This window comes from Pleurodeles waltl, chromosome 1_1 (assembly GCF_031143425.1).
Source record: "Pleurodeles waltl isolate 20211129_DDA chromosome 1_1, aPleWal1.hap1.20221129, whole genome shotgun sequence".
In the NCBI taxonomy this organism is placed as follows: Eukaryota; Metazoa; Chordata; class Amphibia; order Caudata; family Salamandridae; genus Pleurodeles; species Pleurodeles waltl.
In genome coordinates, this window is record NC_090436.1 from 135797491 (window position 1) to 135813472 (window position 15982).

Here is a 15982-nt window from a genome sequence, read left to right on the forward strand (position 1 = left end):
TTAGTACATAGCAGGAGCAGGCCTTGGGGGGCATCGGTCCCCAGGGCCATTATTGGCTCCACGAGGGGGGCTGTGCAGCCCCCCTCCCCAATGAGCTCTGCCCAGGGAGGTGGTAGTCCCTGGAGCCCGGGAGACAGCAACAGATCCCCTTCACTCTTTTATTGTAGTCCATGGGAGGTGGTGGTCCCCGGTGCTGTGGGGTGCCCTGCTGCTCCCGCGTCATATTACTTTAAAGCCCCAGGGAGGTGGTGTTCCCCAGGGCTGCGGGGGGTGCACAGACCTTATCATATTGCTTTGAAGCCCTAGGAAGGTGGCGGCCCCTAGGATTGCAGGGGGCCGGGCGGCCCCCTCATCATATTAGTTCAAAGCCCCTGGGAGGTGGTGGTCCTCGGTGATGTAGGGGATCCATGTGGCCACCCTGCCTTATGTGTTTAACACCCTGGGAGATGGCAGCCCCCAGGGCTGCTGGGGAGCTGGGAGGCCCCCCTGCATCCATTTTGGTAAAAGCCCCGGGGAGGTGGTGGTCCCCGGGGCCACAGAGGGGTGGGCAGCCCCCCCAAGCAAAATGTAATTGCGCCTGAACCTGGCCCATCCAGGGGGTGTTTAAAAAACAAGCACGAGAGCCCACGCTTGTTTTTTGTTTACATTTTTCGGTGGATCCACGCCAAAATTTCTTAAGAAAAATTATTTTTAAGCCGGGGGGGGGGGGGGTGTCCCTCTGGAGCACTAGAGCTAAAGGATCAGGGTGACTCTACCATGGCCTACTTTTTTTTTCTGGGACTCAGCTGAACTTTGGTTTTATCTATCATGTTTCTCCAAAAATAATCCTGTCTTATTTTTTAATCACATGTATATTTTATTAATTCAAACAATGTCATATTTAATAATAGTGATTGTTATAAAAATGTTTTAAAAAGTTTTAATAAAAAAGTCTGTTAGTCTTTCTTTTAGCATAGTTTTATTAGTATATTGTTTGGGTGAAAAATGTTAAAATAAATAGTTATAGACGTATTTTGAAAAAATAAATAAATAAAACCAACATGCCTCCAAGTATTTCTTATAGCATTTTTCCAGCCCACATAATGCAATCATAAAAACTACCAAAAGAGAGGCCTGTGCTCCAACTGAAGAGCAGAAAAATATGGTAAATAAAACACTATATAACAAACTAAAATATATTAAATTACAAATTACCATTTAAAAAAATACAATTATTGACACTAAAAGCCACTTTGCAAAGTATTTATTTTTACGTTTGTTAATTGTTTTCTATATTTTTAATATACTTCCCACCCTTCTCCCGTATATATCCTTCAACCCACTTCTAAGCACAAATAAGCACAAATAACTAAATTAAAAAATAACTAAATCACAAAAATGCATAAAAATGTAAATATGATGTTAACATAAGACTTTATCAAAAAATGTTTACATTTTTAAAAATATAAAATACAATAGAATTTAAAATGCTTATAATATTACAAAAATATGAAAAAATGTAACATACAATAATATTTGTAACTACGATATCAAATATCACACTAAAACACAATATTTACACCCACAATATTGCTGTTGACAATATTTTTGATATCACATTTAGGGCTGGGTGGAACATGAGGAATTTAACTCTGCAGAGTTATAAAAAATTCTGTGAAATTCCTTGGAGATCCATCAATGGCTGGAAAAAGGCACGTCTTGCTGTGACTAACTGCCAGAAGTGTGTTCTGCTCTTAATTTTCATGGCACCACCCGGCGTGCCAGAGGGCGCAGCTACTCAAGTTGATTTTAAACTGTAAGAGTAGTGACAGCCTTCTGACTAAGAATGGCTGCGACCACACTCTTTGGAGATATCAATCACACTAGTGAACTCCAAATGTTGCTCTACTAACCAACTTACCTATTTGACGTGTACGCAAGAAAGAATTCCACTACACAGCGATTGGCAAAGTTTGTCTGGAACTTCGTGTTCGTGTTACATAGTAACAAAACAGAATATTTCTCTCACCCTTAATCACAATATTCTCAGTCCTATGTACTAGCAAGATGGTATTTCAAACTCTGGTCCGGATTTATGTGGGCCTAGAGCCATTCCATCACCACCTTAGCGTCATTTGTTTTACGCTAATGTGGCATTGGAAGGCCAAAAACGCTGCACCATATTTACAAAGTGGCGGAATGCTTGCATTGCACCACTTTGCAACCACTTGCGCCACATTATGCCTGCGCCAGCCATAGTGTATACAAGGGGGCATTCTGGTGATAGAAGGGCCGAAAAAAATGGCCCAAAGAAATCTAAGAGATTTCTTTGTGTTATTTTTATTGGCATTTTTTAACGCCTGCTAAGAGCAGGTTTTAAAAAGAGGCTCCCATTGTGTTCAATAGACTGTGGGTGCTGCAAGGTTCCCACCCATCAGCCCAGTGGGAAAGGTGCAGCAGCATTGTTCTTGGCTCATAATTGAGCCGGCGGCAATGCTGCTACATGCAGGGTGTACCAGCACCCTTGAAATATGCACTGCCTTTTCATGGCGGGCAGACCATCATGAAAAGGCTTGCAGAGAACAAGGTTGTAATCAGCAGTGCTGATTACAACCAAGACTGCCGTCAACCCATCTGGATCTTGGATCCTAGTGGAGACGGAGGTCAGTTGGTGGGTCCGCCTGCCAGCCTCATAATGTGGCGTCAGACAGCCACAACTGCGGTGGTCCGACAGCCACCGGAAGTCTAGTGGTCTTTGGACCACCAGACTTGTAATCTGGGACCAGGGAACAGTATAGAAAAATAGCACTCAGTATGAGAATAAGCACCAAAAATGATATTTATTTGTACAGTGTATCCTTCTAAGCACAGGGCTGAAACCGGTTCTAAGAAATTTGAGATCCAGAAGCAAGACAATTTATCTTGTAGTATTTAAAATGCTCTCTTCTCATGAAGAAAAGATAAGGTCAAAATAGATAAATAGAAGGTGTATTAATTAGTTGGTTGTGTGTTCGCTCAGAATATCTCTTACAGTAGTTTTTTCAAGAAAGGGAGTGAATGTAACAAAAGCAACAGATGCTTAGCCATCTTTTGACACATGATTATAGTTGGGGTCAAGGAAAATAATTTACTGAATATCTGTATTTAAGAAATATTAAAACCAATGATCAATAATTTGAGATTTGTTTCAACTCTCCTTCCTAGCAGTTCCTTTCCCAACCCCTTTGTCTCATCTGGCCACTCCAAAACTCTGTCATAAAGACAAACCGAATTGGTGGTGATGGGAGATGGGTCTTTAAATCTTCTTGCTGACCCTGAGGATTTGATGGCTTTGTCAGTTATGTTGATCTGTTCCTGCTTTTTTGGTGCCTTGATGGCCTCAGTTGATTTGCTGAATGTAAATACAAATACTATCCAGCAGGACACCCTTTGAACTTTTTGGAGGGAAGTGGAAGCTCGTGTGCTTTGATATTTGAAGGATTTGCCACTTTTTCCAGCATGCTCTTCATGAGTAGGGTAGTGAATGAGTGGGCTGGTTCCTTCTGTGGTAGATGGAGGTGGAAGAATGATTTGGTATCTTCATATTGGGTGGATGTTACACCAGTTGCCTAACTCTCCATTCCCCTTGACAAGTCAAGGGTAGGCAGGATGAGTGGAGATGGAGTCTTGGAAAAAAGCGAAAAGGGCCAGTGCAGCTGTCAACTCTGTCAGGAACCCTGGGATTGCAGCCTTTCCTGGTTTATATTTCTGGATTCTTTGGGGCTCACTGGTCACATGTGCTTCCTAACATTTCACCAGGTCTAGTAAGGAATGGATGTGCTAATGTGTACTGAAATAAAGTGCACAATAATCTCCTTGTTGTGATTGGACCTGTTCTAGTGCCTGCAGAAGAGGGCAATATGGACTTGTGGGATATGGTTAAGGACCCTCATTGCAACAGGTGATGGGCTCACCTGGGGTGGGCAGGATGACAGGTTCCCGTGCAATACACTTGCTGTTTCCAGGAGGAGGATGCAGTGGTGCAAGGGCTGTGAAGGGCCGAAGCAAATCTCCCATCTGTGTGTGTAAAACCTTAAAAATTAAACAGTTATAGTTAGATTTCTTTCAAGTAGCTATAACTTGCACCCTAAGGTAACTATAACTTGTGCCCTTGCCATGCACAGTTTTCTTATCAATAATGTTATTGCAAATGTTGCAGTGATATCAAAGATGCCATACAAGATCTCACCAATGACATATTATGTAGAGTAATTAGCTGTGCATGGCAAAGGCGTGAGTAATGGTTACCTTAGGGTGCAAGTTTTTTAACTTAAGTAATTTTAATTACTATATGTTATTCCAACAACCGCCACGCACGGCCAGAGGCCATGCGTGGCAGTGATTGGTCGGAAGGTCTGGCCTTGCAGTCAAGCCCTTATAACCACGCAACCCCGCACCACACATGGCCTTTGCCGTGCGCAGTGCAGGTTAGCCACAGGGCCTGTCTCTGTAAGTGGATTTGTGAGTGGGTGTCTGAGTGTCTGAGTGGGTCCGAAAGTGGGTGTGTGAGTCTATGAGTGGGTCTGAGTTGGTGCATAAGTGTCTGAGTGGGTGTGTAAGTGGGCGCCTGAGCCTCTGCATGATGCAAAATTATATTAAACCTATAATTGGCCCCTAAAACACACCTATATCACACCCCTGGGGTCAGGGTACCTTCACCCTGACCCCTTATGCCATTTTCAATTTGAATTTTAACCCCCATGGAACGTGCCCCGTGAAATAAAATGGTGGTTGCAACTTTCTAGTCAGGTTGTGGTCAGCCAATTGCAACGCTTCTTTTGTGCACGCATATTTGAAATGAGTTATACAAATGTATTTGCTGTTAAATATCTCCTAAACTACAGAACAGATTCACACCAAATAACAAAAAGCACGATCTGGGTACTGACAGCTAGGTTTCTGCCAAATTTGGTTTAATTCTGTCCAGTGGTTCGGGCTGTAGATGTGTTGACAGGCCCTATGGGAATTAACATAGGAAATGCAACATTTTTGAGCCCATGCTTCTCGGACCCCACTTGACGGATCACCCCGAAACTCCTGTGAGCAACAAGAATCTCTGGGCCACTTTTTGGGGAAAATTTTGCGAAGATTCGTCAAATGGTGACAAAGATATAGACAAGGTAAAAAATGCCTTTTCTATGGAAACATGGTCCTAACTATAGCTACCTACTGGCGACCACCAGTAGGTAATATTTATATATATATATATATATATATATATGTATATATATATATATATATATATATATATATATATATATATACACCAGTGTTAAACTGACACTATAGTTAGATGTTCAAACACGATAAGAACTAAGGGGGTCATTACGAGTCTGGCAGGCACTAGACCTCAAGACTCACCGATGGCAGAGCGCCACATTATAACTCTGGCAGTGGGGCTGCCAGGGAACCGCCAGCTCCACCAGGATTGGAGATCCCGGCATTCTGGAGGGGGTGGTGGTCCTAATCCGCCAAAGCAGCACTGCAGGCAGTGCTGCCCTGGGGATTACAACCCCCTTCTCGGCCAGCAGTTTCATGGCAGTACAAATGCCATGAAAATTCTGGCATAAAATGGGTACAGGGGGCCTCAGGGGGGGACCTGCACTGCTCATGCACTTGACATGGGAATTGCAGGGGCCCCCCTGGCCAGCACCCTTGCAATGTTCACTGTCTGCTATGCAGACAGTGAACATTACGAGGGTGCTGGTGCACCCTGCAGGCGACAGCGTTGCCATTGGCTCAGTTGAGAGCTGGAGATAATGCTGTAGCCTGTTTCCTGCTAGGCCATCAGGCAGAAACTGAGGTTTATGCCTGCTGACCTAGAGGGAAACTCTTAATGGGGAGGTAGTCTGTGTGGCAGCAACCTCCCCGTCTGAAGTTTTTACCATCCGCCTAACTCATAATGACCCCCTAAATGTTCAAGAACCCCTAAACCACTGAAATACCTTCTTGTAGTTAGTCAATTAAATATTATTTCAGAGTTTTTTTCAACTTAGCTCGTCTCTCATTTTAACTCTTAACTATTTACCAATGATTTTTGTGGCAAAAGCACAATAAACACGGATGTGGATGGGCATGTGATGAATAACTTTTTACACAACCGCACCCTCCAAATTGGAAACACGCTGTCTGTAACGATAAAGTGCACTTTTATTTGTGTTTGTCATCGAATGCAGAAATTCGTCAGAGTAATAGTAATTCTGGGCTGTAATAGAAAAAGTAGGTACTAAAGGGGCTTCAACAGTCCTTGCTGGAAAGGCAGCTAACTTTGTCAGGAGCTAGATCTCTAAATCCAAGACCCGGCATTAGTAGTTTCCATAAAGTGATCTCAGTGGTATGTGCCAGCATGTGATTTCATGTCGCAAACTTGCAGCTCATATACAATACCCAATGCTGAAGTGTCTTCAAAGTGCCATTTCTGTACACTAACTTGAAATTATTTGGTAGCCACAAACTAATTTCTTTCATACAATTTAATAAGTTTGGCAGCATTTGAATTTCTTGTGGTTTCTTTGTGGTTGATTGAAGTAACACAGAGAACAGGCATTGGCAAAGCCAACCTATCTCACTTTGCAATGCTCTACAGCCACTGCTATTGACTTTGCCAGGTCTGGTGCATTTTAAAAACATCTGGCATTGGTGAAAAAAGAGCAGCAACTGCAGAAAATGGCAAATTATTTGCAGAGAAACCAATTTGCTTCTCCAATACTTGTTGTTCCTTTGTTTGACTTTAGCTCAGTTAAGTAGCTGGAAAAATACTTGATCCAAAAGGAATACCTGATGCCTTTCCTGTTGCTGTAAAGATAACAACAAAACAGGATTGCACCCTCTAATTGTCATCACTTGTATATATCACACTTTTGCTGTTAAGTTTAGCTTCCTTTAGAACAAGCGATTCTACAGCCAATAGGCCTCGCCTTTGGGGAGTAGTATATTTGTAATAGTTCTAGCCAATCTGTACAGTAAGCTCTGCTGCTGTACAGCAGGACTATTGAAGACAAAAAAGGCCTATGACGTGACTGGTTGTGTCATTTTTTTAGGGGCGCGTGCCAAGCATGCGTGCACCTACAAAATGTCTCTGCCTGCGTCGCTCGCGGTGTGACACGTTGGCAGGCAGCAGCTTAGGCTATGGGGTCCAGATGTGGAGTGAAAGGAGCAAATGTTCTGCACTAGATGTGTAGATTCCTGGTCCACATTCGCTAATCAGACGGGCAGCCAGCTTAGGTCACATCAACAATGGCTGCCCTTGGATTGCCTGTAGGTTAACCCATTACTGTACCAAATTAACCTGCAACATAGTTTTCTGCAAACACAACTGCTGTGGTCTCACTCATTCACGTGTGGACTTTTTCTTTGCATGCATCTATTCAGTGTAATTTAGTGTGTATGTGTGCTTGGGTGTGGGATATCTGCGCTGTGGTGCAAGAGCTTTTTTCCTTTTTTGTTTGAAGATCTGAGTTAGATCTGTAAACAAAAAGGAGAAAAAAACATAGCATGCGTGGGGGGACCATCATGATGGGGGCGTGGCAGGTATCATGAAGCACTAAGGAAACAACAGGAGGGCGGAGGGCAGGTACTATGGGGCATGGGTGGGGAAAGAGAACATGAAGGGCATGGGTGGGAGAAGTAAACCGAGAGAGAGGAACGTGGGAAGGAGCGAATGGATGAGAGAAAGTGCAATAGGGAGAAGGCATCACGGAAAAAGGGCAGGGGAGATGCACACGGACAGTGAAAGAGTAACACAAGCAGGAGTGTTACAAGAAGAAGACTGCTAAAAATCACATGCATTCTCATAGTAGAGGAAGGGCACAAGTAATGTGTCTATGCTCCAAGGAAAGGACAAATGCAGAAAGAGAAAGGAAAGCCTACACACATCAATGAATAAGAAGCAAGCAATGAATGACCATGAAGCCAAAGGATGGTAAGCAGTGGGCAGGTTCTAAACTCACTGTAAATTAACAATACATTTCTCAACAGACAGTGCAGTGCGTTGAGTGGTAGATGAGACCTAAAAGCAAGTATATAAGCACTGCTGTACTGAAACTCCTAGGGGGCCATTACAAGAGGCTGCGTGTTATGCGGCTGTAGTGCTGCACATAGGTGATGACTAGTAGATCACCTATAGGGCCCTATGGAATGGGAAAGAAATGTGCAAATCAGAAATATTTCATCTATTTCAGCATGTAGAACTTAATTCAAGGTGTGACCTGGAGCATTTATTCACTGTAAAAAATGTGAGATTATTGCACCAAAGACTACCAGGTGTGGTACACTGGACCACATGCAGTCCAGGTTATCTGTATAACAGGATCACCCATAATGATGGTTGCAATGTTGATTGAAATTATATGAAATAGCTCGAATTGGGCAAGCTCCACTAACACCTTCTCTGTTCTCTCAGTCATATTTTGTTTGTTTCAAGTGGACAGTTAAGGTTTTTATGACCCAGGAAACTCAATGCCACAGCAATGAGTGCTTAAAATATTGCTGAGTGCAGTTACAATTGGCAATAGATGCTCGTTATAATATTTTGCATTGTGATTCTTACATGGCATTGTGGGGGCCAATAATAGGGGCTCAATTTAGAAGTCAAGATGCTCACACATTTGGCTAAGCAAGGAAGTTAGCGTTACCTTTGCTCATCAAGCTAAGGATTAGTTAGCGAGTTCTGCTAGGTAAGCAGGACATGAGGCGGTAAAGGATGGAGGACAGAGGCTGACATCAGGAAACAACACATCAGGAAACGACACATCTGCATGGGCAATATATTGAAGGACAAAATACTGAAAGGTAAGTGCACAGAGGGAAGTATGAGTGGGCTTACCTCCAAATATATGTGCATTCAAGATATATATATATATATATATATTGTTCCAAACCTCCATTCCATAAAACACTTGCACAGGTGTTAGACTAAATCACAAAGATTTAATCACCTTCCATGACTCGTTTCGGATGGACAACGTTGTCCTGTAAGGGAGATAAACAGCTCAGATAACCCCTGCTCATCGCCTTGGTAGCTTGGCACAAGCAGTCAGGCTTATCTCAGAGGCAATGTATAAAGTATTTGCACAAACACAATAAGTAACATAGTGAACACACCACAAAAGCACTCCACACCAGTTTAGAAAAATAGCCAATATTTATCTAAGTTAAACAAGATCAAAACAACAAAAATCCAACATAGACAAGATATCAAATTTTAAAGTAAAAGGAGTCTTAATCCATAAGAGTCAATGGATGTATTGTTTTAGCACAAAGTACCTGGTATGAGTAAAAAATAAAGCCGCAGGGGTGAGGGTGCATCAGAAAAGCAAGCGATGCGTTGATTCCTTACTCGCAAGAGAGGCCGTGCATCGACTCTTTCTCTGCAGGGTAAGTGATGTGTCAATTCTTTCCTTGCAAGGGAGGGGATACGTCAGTTTCCAACAAGCAGCCTCTGGTCCGTGCGGTGATGTTGAAGATTTGATGGCCAGGGATGATGTGTGGAAAATCCAGACGCACAGCAATGATGACTCCGTGCAGAGCTGGCGATGTGTCAATTTCACCTGCGCTGCATCAATATTTCAGCTGCAGTGCAGCAGCTACATAGATTTTTCTGCCTCAACTCCGGTGCGTAGATTTTCTCTCAGGTTTTACCAGCTTGTGGCACCACTTGGCAAGTCAGGGGTCTCAACAAGATAGCCCAGGTACTGGCAGATGGCATCTTTGATGTTCCTGATACTTTTCAACAGGAGGCAAGCTCAGTCCAAGCCCTTGGAGAAACTTCACAAGCAGGATAATGCAGCAAAGTCCAATCTGTGTCCTCTCTAAGGCAGAAGCAGCAATTGCAGGCCAACCCAGCAAAGCACACACAGCAAAGGAGCAGTACTCCTCCTCACAACCCTTTAGCTCTTCCACTTGGCAGAAGTTTCTCTTGATCCAGCAGTCTTCTACAAGTTTGGGGTTTTAGGTCCACTACTTATACTCACTTCTGCCTTCAAAGTAGGCAGACTTCAAAGGAAAGTCCTTGTAGTGCACAAGACACTGCCTCTTCCTTGCCCTGCCCTAGTTACACTCTAGGGGGATGGAGACTGTATTGTGAAGGGACAGGCACAGCTCTTTCAAGTGCAGGTGGCAGCTCCTCCCTCCCACTCTAGCCCAAGAAGACTCATCAGGATATGCATGACACACCTCAGCTTCCTTTTTGTTATTGTCTAGAGTGAATTCACAAACAGCCCAACTGTCAGTCTGACCCAGACGTGGATTCAGCAGCTAACCAGAGGCGCAGAATGGTTATGCAAGAAAATGCTCACTTTCTAAAAGTGGCATTTTTAAACTCACAATCTAAAAACTAACTTCACCAAAAGATGTATTTTTAAATTGTGAGTTCAGAGACCCCAACCTCCACATCTCCATCTGCTCCCAATGGGAAACTGCATTTAAAAGATGTTTAAAGGCAATTCCCAAGTTCATCTATGGGAGAGATAGGCCTTGTAATAATGAAAACCAAATTTGGCAGTATTTCACTACCAGGATATGTACAACACACCAGTACATATCCTGCCTTTTGAATACACTGCACCCTGCCCATTTGGCTGCCTGAGGCCTACCATAGGGGTGGATTATATGTAGTAAAAGTGAAGGTTTAGGACTGGCCAGTGGGTGCACTTGCCAGGTCGAACTGGCAGTTCCAAACAGTGGCAGGTCTGAGACATGTTTACAGAGCTACTCATGTGGGTGGCACAATTAATGCTGCAAGCCACTAGTAGCATTTGATTTACAGGCCCTGGGCATGCATGGTGCAATATACTAGGGACTTACTAGTAAATCAAATATGCCAATCATGAATAACCACTCATAATCACAATTTACATATGGAGCACTTGCACTTTTGCACTGGTCAGCAGTGGTAAAGTGCCAAGAGTACCAAAAACCAGCAGAAACTAAATCCAGCACACAGTCAAAAATACAAGAAGCAGAGGCAAAAAGACAGGAAAAACCACACCAAGGATGCCAGGTCTAGCTATACATATATATATATATATATATTTATAAAACATTTTTTACTGAAAAACCAAAGGTTACAGGGACTTTATAGTTAGGAAATAGAAATAAAAAACATTTAAAAATTCACTGAAAAACTAAAGGTTAGAGGGACGTTATGCTTAGGTTAAGATTTTACACACACAAAACCATGGAAATTTATCAGTTAAAGTTAGACCTATCTCAAGAAACTATAACTATTGCGCTAAGGTAACATAACTCTCACCTCCACCCTGCACAGTTTTCTCATCAATAATGTTATTGCAAATGTTGCAGTTATATTATAAATGATGTCATAGAAGGTGTTGTTACTGATGTAATGTGTGGGGTAAGTAGCAGTGCATGGTCGTGTGCTGCCAACCCTGCCCCCATAGGCACCCAACTTTATGCCATGCATAGCCAAAGGCACTGTGCCCACCCCCCCATGTGGAGACAACCCAGGAGGGGGACATGCAGCCTCCCACCCCCAGGCCAATTACAGCACTGGTGGCCCCATCCCCCAGGGCCCGGCCAATTACTGAAAGAGGCGGGGGCTCCAGGCCCCCATCACAGGGCTGATTTCAGCCCCGGAGACAGCTTCCCCAAGGGCGCAGTCAGTTAGTAAAATGGAAGGGGGCCACACAGTCCCCTTCACTAGACTGAATTTGGCCCCGGGGACCTCATTCCCCAGGGCCGGCCACTTCATGCTGGGTGTCCTGGCCCCGCTCATGGCACACAGTGTTCACTGTTTGGGGCTGTGGGGGTAGTCTCAATGCCCTTGCGGTCCCTGCTGGCTCCCCGCCTCCAGTGGAAGCCAACATTGCACCTGCACACAGAGAACAACATAAAATGCTTCTTCCTGCATGTGGGAGCAATTTTGTCATCTGTTTTCCTTCCTGCTTGACAGACAACAGGGAAAGAGGTTAAAAGACCACTCCCAGGGCAAGGGAGCAGTTTTCCTGTTCCTGCCTGCTGGGAGTGGACTTACTTTTTGCTCTCAATAGGAGGGAGCTATCAAAGCTCCTGCCAAACGAAAGCAAACATCTCTGTCCCAAGGGACGGCACCTCAGGACATAGGGAGCAGGCCCTGGGGGGTGGCAGTCTCCAGGGCCAATAATGGCTGCAGGAGGTGAGCAGTGTGCCCCCCTCCTTTGTTTTTGCATGGCCTGGAACCTGGAAGGTGGTGGTCCCCGGCCCGAAAATGGCCCGGGGGGGGGCACACGATCCCCTTCCCCCATGAGGAAAATCATCCTTGCCCTTTGAAGGTGGTGGTCCCCGGGGCCATAAAGGGCCTGGGAGGAGGGTGTCTGTATGGCCCCATTCTCCTTTAATTTCCTTTGGCCTAGCACCTAGGAGATGGTAGTCCCGGGAGCTGAAATCAGCCATGCAGAAGGGGGCAGCATGCAACCCCGCTCCCCATAATACTAATTGAGGTTTGCCCCCAGAACCTGGCCCAACTGGGGGCTGATGTTAAAACAAGCCAAGGAGACCACTCTTGTTTTCTTTTAAAAATGTTGCCGAGATTTGCGGATCCTCCATGATTATTGCAGCAGCAATTTAAAAAAATGCTTTTTGGCCTAGGCGGAGGCCCCACCACCAGGCCTAAGGGGTCAGGGTATTCCTAACCTGTCCCTTTCTCTTATTATCTTACTTTTTTGGGGGACTTAGCTGAGTCCAAATCCCCAGATAGCTGCCAGCACTTCCTGGTTGAAGTGTTGGCAGTCAATCAGATCTCAGCATGAAATCTGTCGAATTCGCAGAGGATCCACGTCCCTAGATATCTATATTTCTTTTTTCATAAATGTCTCAAAAACTACTGACCAGATTTGCAACAAATCACTGAAAGTGATCTTTAGGGACCAAGATATACCTTTCTGCCACATTTGGTGTAATTCCGTTTAGCAGTTTGGGCTGTAGAAGTGTTCAAAACCCCTATGAAAAATTGCATGGGGAAAACACATTTTGGGACCCCCCCCCTATTTTTCTTGGGCCATGCTTGACGTATCACCACACAACTTTCAATTGCCGACTGGCGATATCCAATAGGTAGTTATAGTTAAGGCTAACTTTTCCCATAGACAAAGCCTTTTTTGTTTTGCTAATAACCTTGGTGTTGTTTGATGAATCTTGACGCAATTTTCAAAACTCGTAGTCTAGTTAGTTAAGCTGCTGTCTGGAAAGTTTAGGGTGATTCATCAAGGGGGGCGCCAAGAAAAAGGAGGGCCCCGAACCGCTTTTTCCCCAAACCAATGTCAATGGGGATTTTTCATTTTTTTAACACTAGTACTACCTGAACCGCTGAATGGATTTACACCAAATTTGGCAGAAAGCTAGATCTTGCTCCAGAAATATCCCCTTTTGCTATTTTGTGTAAATCTGTTCAGTAGTTTTGGAGTTATTAAAGAAATACAAATATAGATATCTAGGGATGCAGGTTCCAAGGCCCGTATTTATACTTTTCGACGCTAAACTGCGCTAACGCAGTTTAGCGTCAAAAAGTTTTGCGCCGGCTAACGCCATTCTGAAGCGCCATGCGGGCGCCGTATTGAATGGCGTTAGCCGGCGCTAGCAGACCGGCGCTGCCTGGTGTGCGTGGAAAAAAACCACGTACACCAGGCAGCGCCGCCGTAGGGAAAAATGGCGTTTGGGCGTCTTAAAAATGGTGCAAGTCAGGTTGACGCAAACAAATCGCCTCCACCCGATTTGCGCCATTTTTAACGACGCCCAGACGCCATTTACATGACTCCTGTCTTAGTAAAGACAGGAGTCATGCCCCCTTGCCCAATGGCCATGCCCAGGGGACTTCTGTCCCCTGGGCATGGTCATTGGGCATTGTGGCATGTAGGGGGGCACAAATCAGGCCCCCCTATGCCAAAAAAAAATGTAAACAAAATAAAAAATTATACTTACCTGAACTTACCTGAATGTCCCTGGGATGGGTCCCTCCATCCTTGGGTGTCCTCCTGGGGTGGGCAAGGGTGGCAGGGGGGGTCCCTGGGGGCATGGGAGGGCAGCTGTGGGCTCATTTTGAGCCCACAGGTCCCTTAACGCCTGCCCTGACCCAGGCGTTAAAAAGAGGCGCAAATGCGGGGTTTTTTGCCCCGCCCACTCCCAGGCGTGATTTTTGCCCGGGAGTATAAATACGACGCATTTGCGTCGCAGTCATTTTTTTAGACGGGAACGCCTACCTTGCATCTCATTAACGCAAGGAAGGCGTTCACGCAAAAAAATGACGCTCTTTCCTCATACTTTGGCGCTAGACGTGTCTAACGGCAAAGTATAAATATGGCGTTAGTTTTGCGCCGAATTTGCGTCGAAAAAAACGACGCAAATTTGGCGCAAACGGAGTATAAATATGCCCCCAAGTACCCACAGTAGATCCGTGGCTATCCAAAGGTACCCGCCAATCCCGGCAAAAAACAATGCCCTTACTCGCTGGCTGTAACCTGAAAGGAAAGTTGCGGCTGCCATTTTGTTTCTTGTCTAGGACCTCGGGGAGAAAACATAAATAAAAATATACATAATAGGTCAGGATACAGGTATCCTGACTCCATAGGACACATGGAGGGGTCTCTGAGGGACCCCTGAAGGGTGAAAAAATTGCCCAATTTTTTTTATTGGCTTATACATGGGTGCACAAATCCACCGCGGTACACAGCACGAGCGTGGATCCGAAGTCCAATGGAACAAAAAAAAAAAACCTCACCCACTCAAATACCATACCTCTGCTGTGTACAGCCACAGGCTGTGCGCAGTGTGGAGTCAGGTGCATGCAAGCGGACTGGCTGCAGACCTTTGGCCATGCGTGGTGGTGGTTGTATTAATGTCCGAAAATTATATATTACTTTATGAAAGTCAATGAAAAAACAAAGGTTACAGTGACGTTATAGTTAGGTTCATGTCATGTTTTACTCAAATAAAACCATAGAAATTCAGAAGCTGTAGTTATAACCTTTGATTTTTTTCAGTGAATATATATATATTATTTTTTTTTAACAGATTTCCTTGTGACAGCGCAAGTGCCACTCTTCCTTCCTGATGGTGCGAACTTCGTGTTTGATATTCAGGGCCGTGGTCCGGCCACTTTGCACACACCACAAGACAGAGCACCTCGTAACCCGCAATGGGACCAAGTTGGAGCAATGCAAAAAGCATGGATGGCTGAGACTGCCGCCATGGACTGCAGCAGTATGGTTCCATGTAGCCCTTATGGAGTGCTATCCGTAAGAGAACGTAAAATCAACATGACATAAAATTTGAAAATGAATGGCACCACCCACTGGAGGGCTGCAGAGAAACTATATGGTACACCACATATCCCAGCATGCAACATAAAACCCACCAGGTTGTCCACTAGGGGGCGAAAACTATAAATTAATGCTTCTGTTTGTCGGATGACAACAACAAAGGAGTGCCCAGCTGTCACCTGTAATCAAGGAGTATGAAGACCAAAACACATTAGGACTGCTGAGGCTTTTAAGAGAATAAAGGATTTCCTTGTGACAACATAAGTGCTGCTCTTCCTTTCTGATGGAGAGAAGTTTGTGTTTGATAGTTAGCAGCTTGGTCCTGCCGCTTTGCATGCACAACCAGCCAGTGCGCCTTGTAGCCTGTGATGGTACCATGTTGGAGAAATGCGAAAAGCATGGATGGGCTGCGTCTGCCGCCATGGATCGCCATGGTTCGGGTCCATGTAGCCCTTAAAAATTGGACTGCAATATCGATAGCTATCCGTAAGAGAAAGTCAAATCAACAAGATATAAACTTTGAAAATTAAAGGCACCACCCACTGGACGGCTGCAGAGAAATTGTATGGTGCACCACAAGTCCCAGCATGCAATACAAAATCCACCAGGGTGTCCACTAGGGGGCAAAAACTATAAATTAATGATTTTATTTGTGGGATGACACCAACAATAGAGTGGCAAGGCGTCACCTGTGATCAAGGTCTATGAAGACG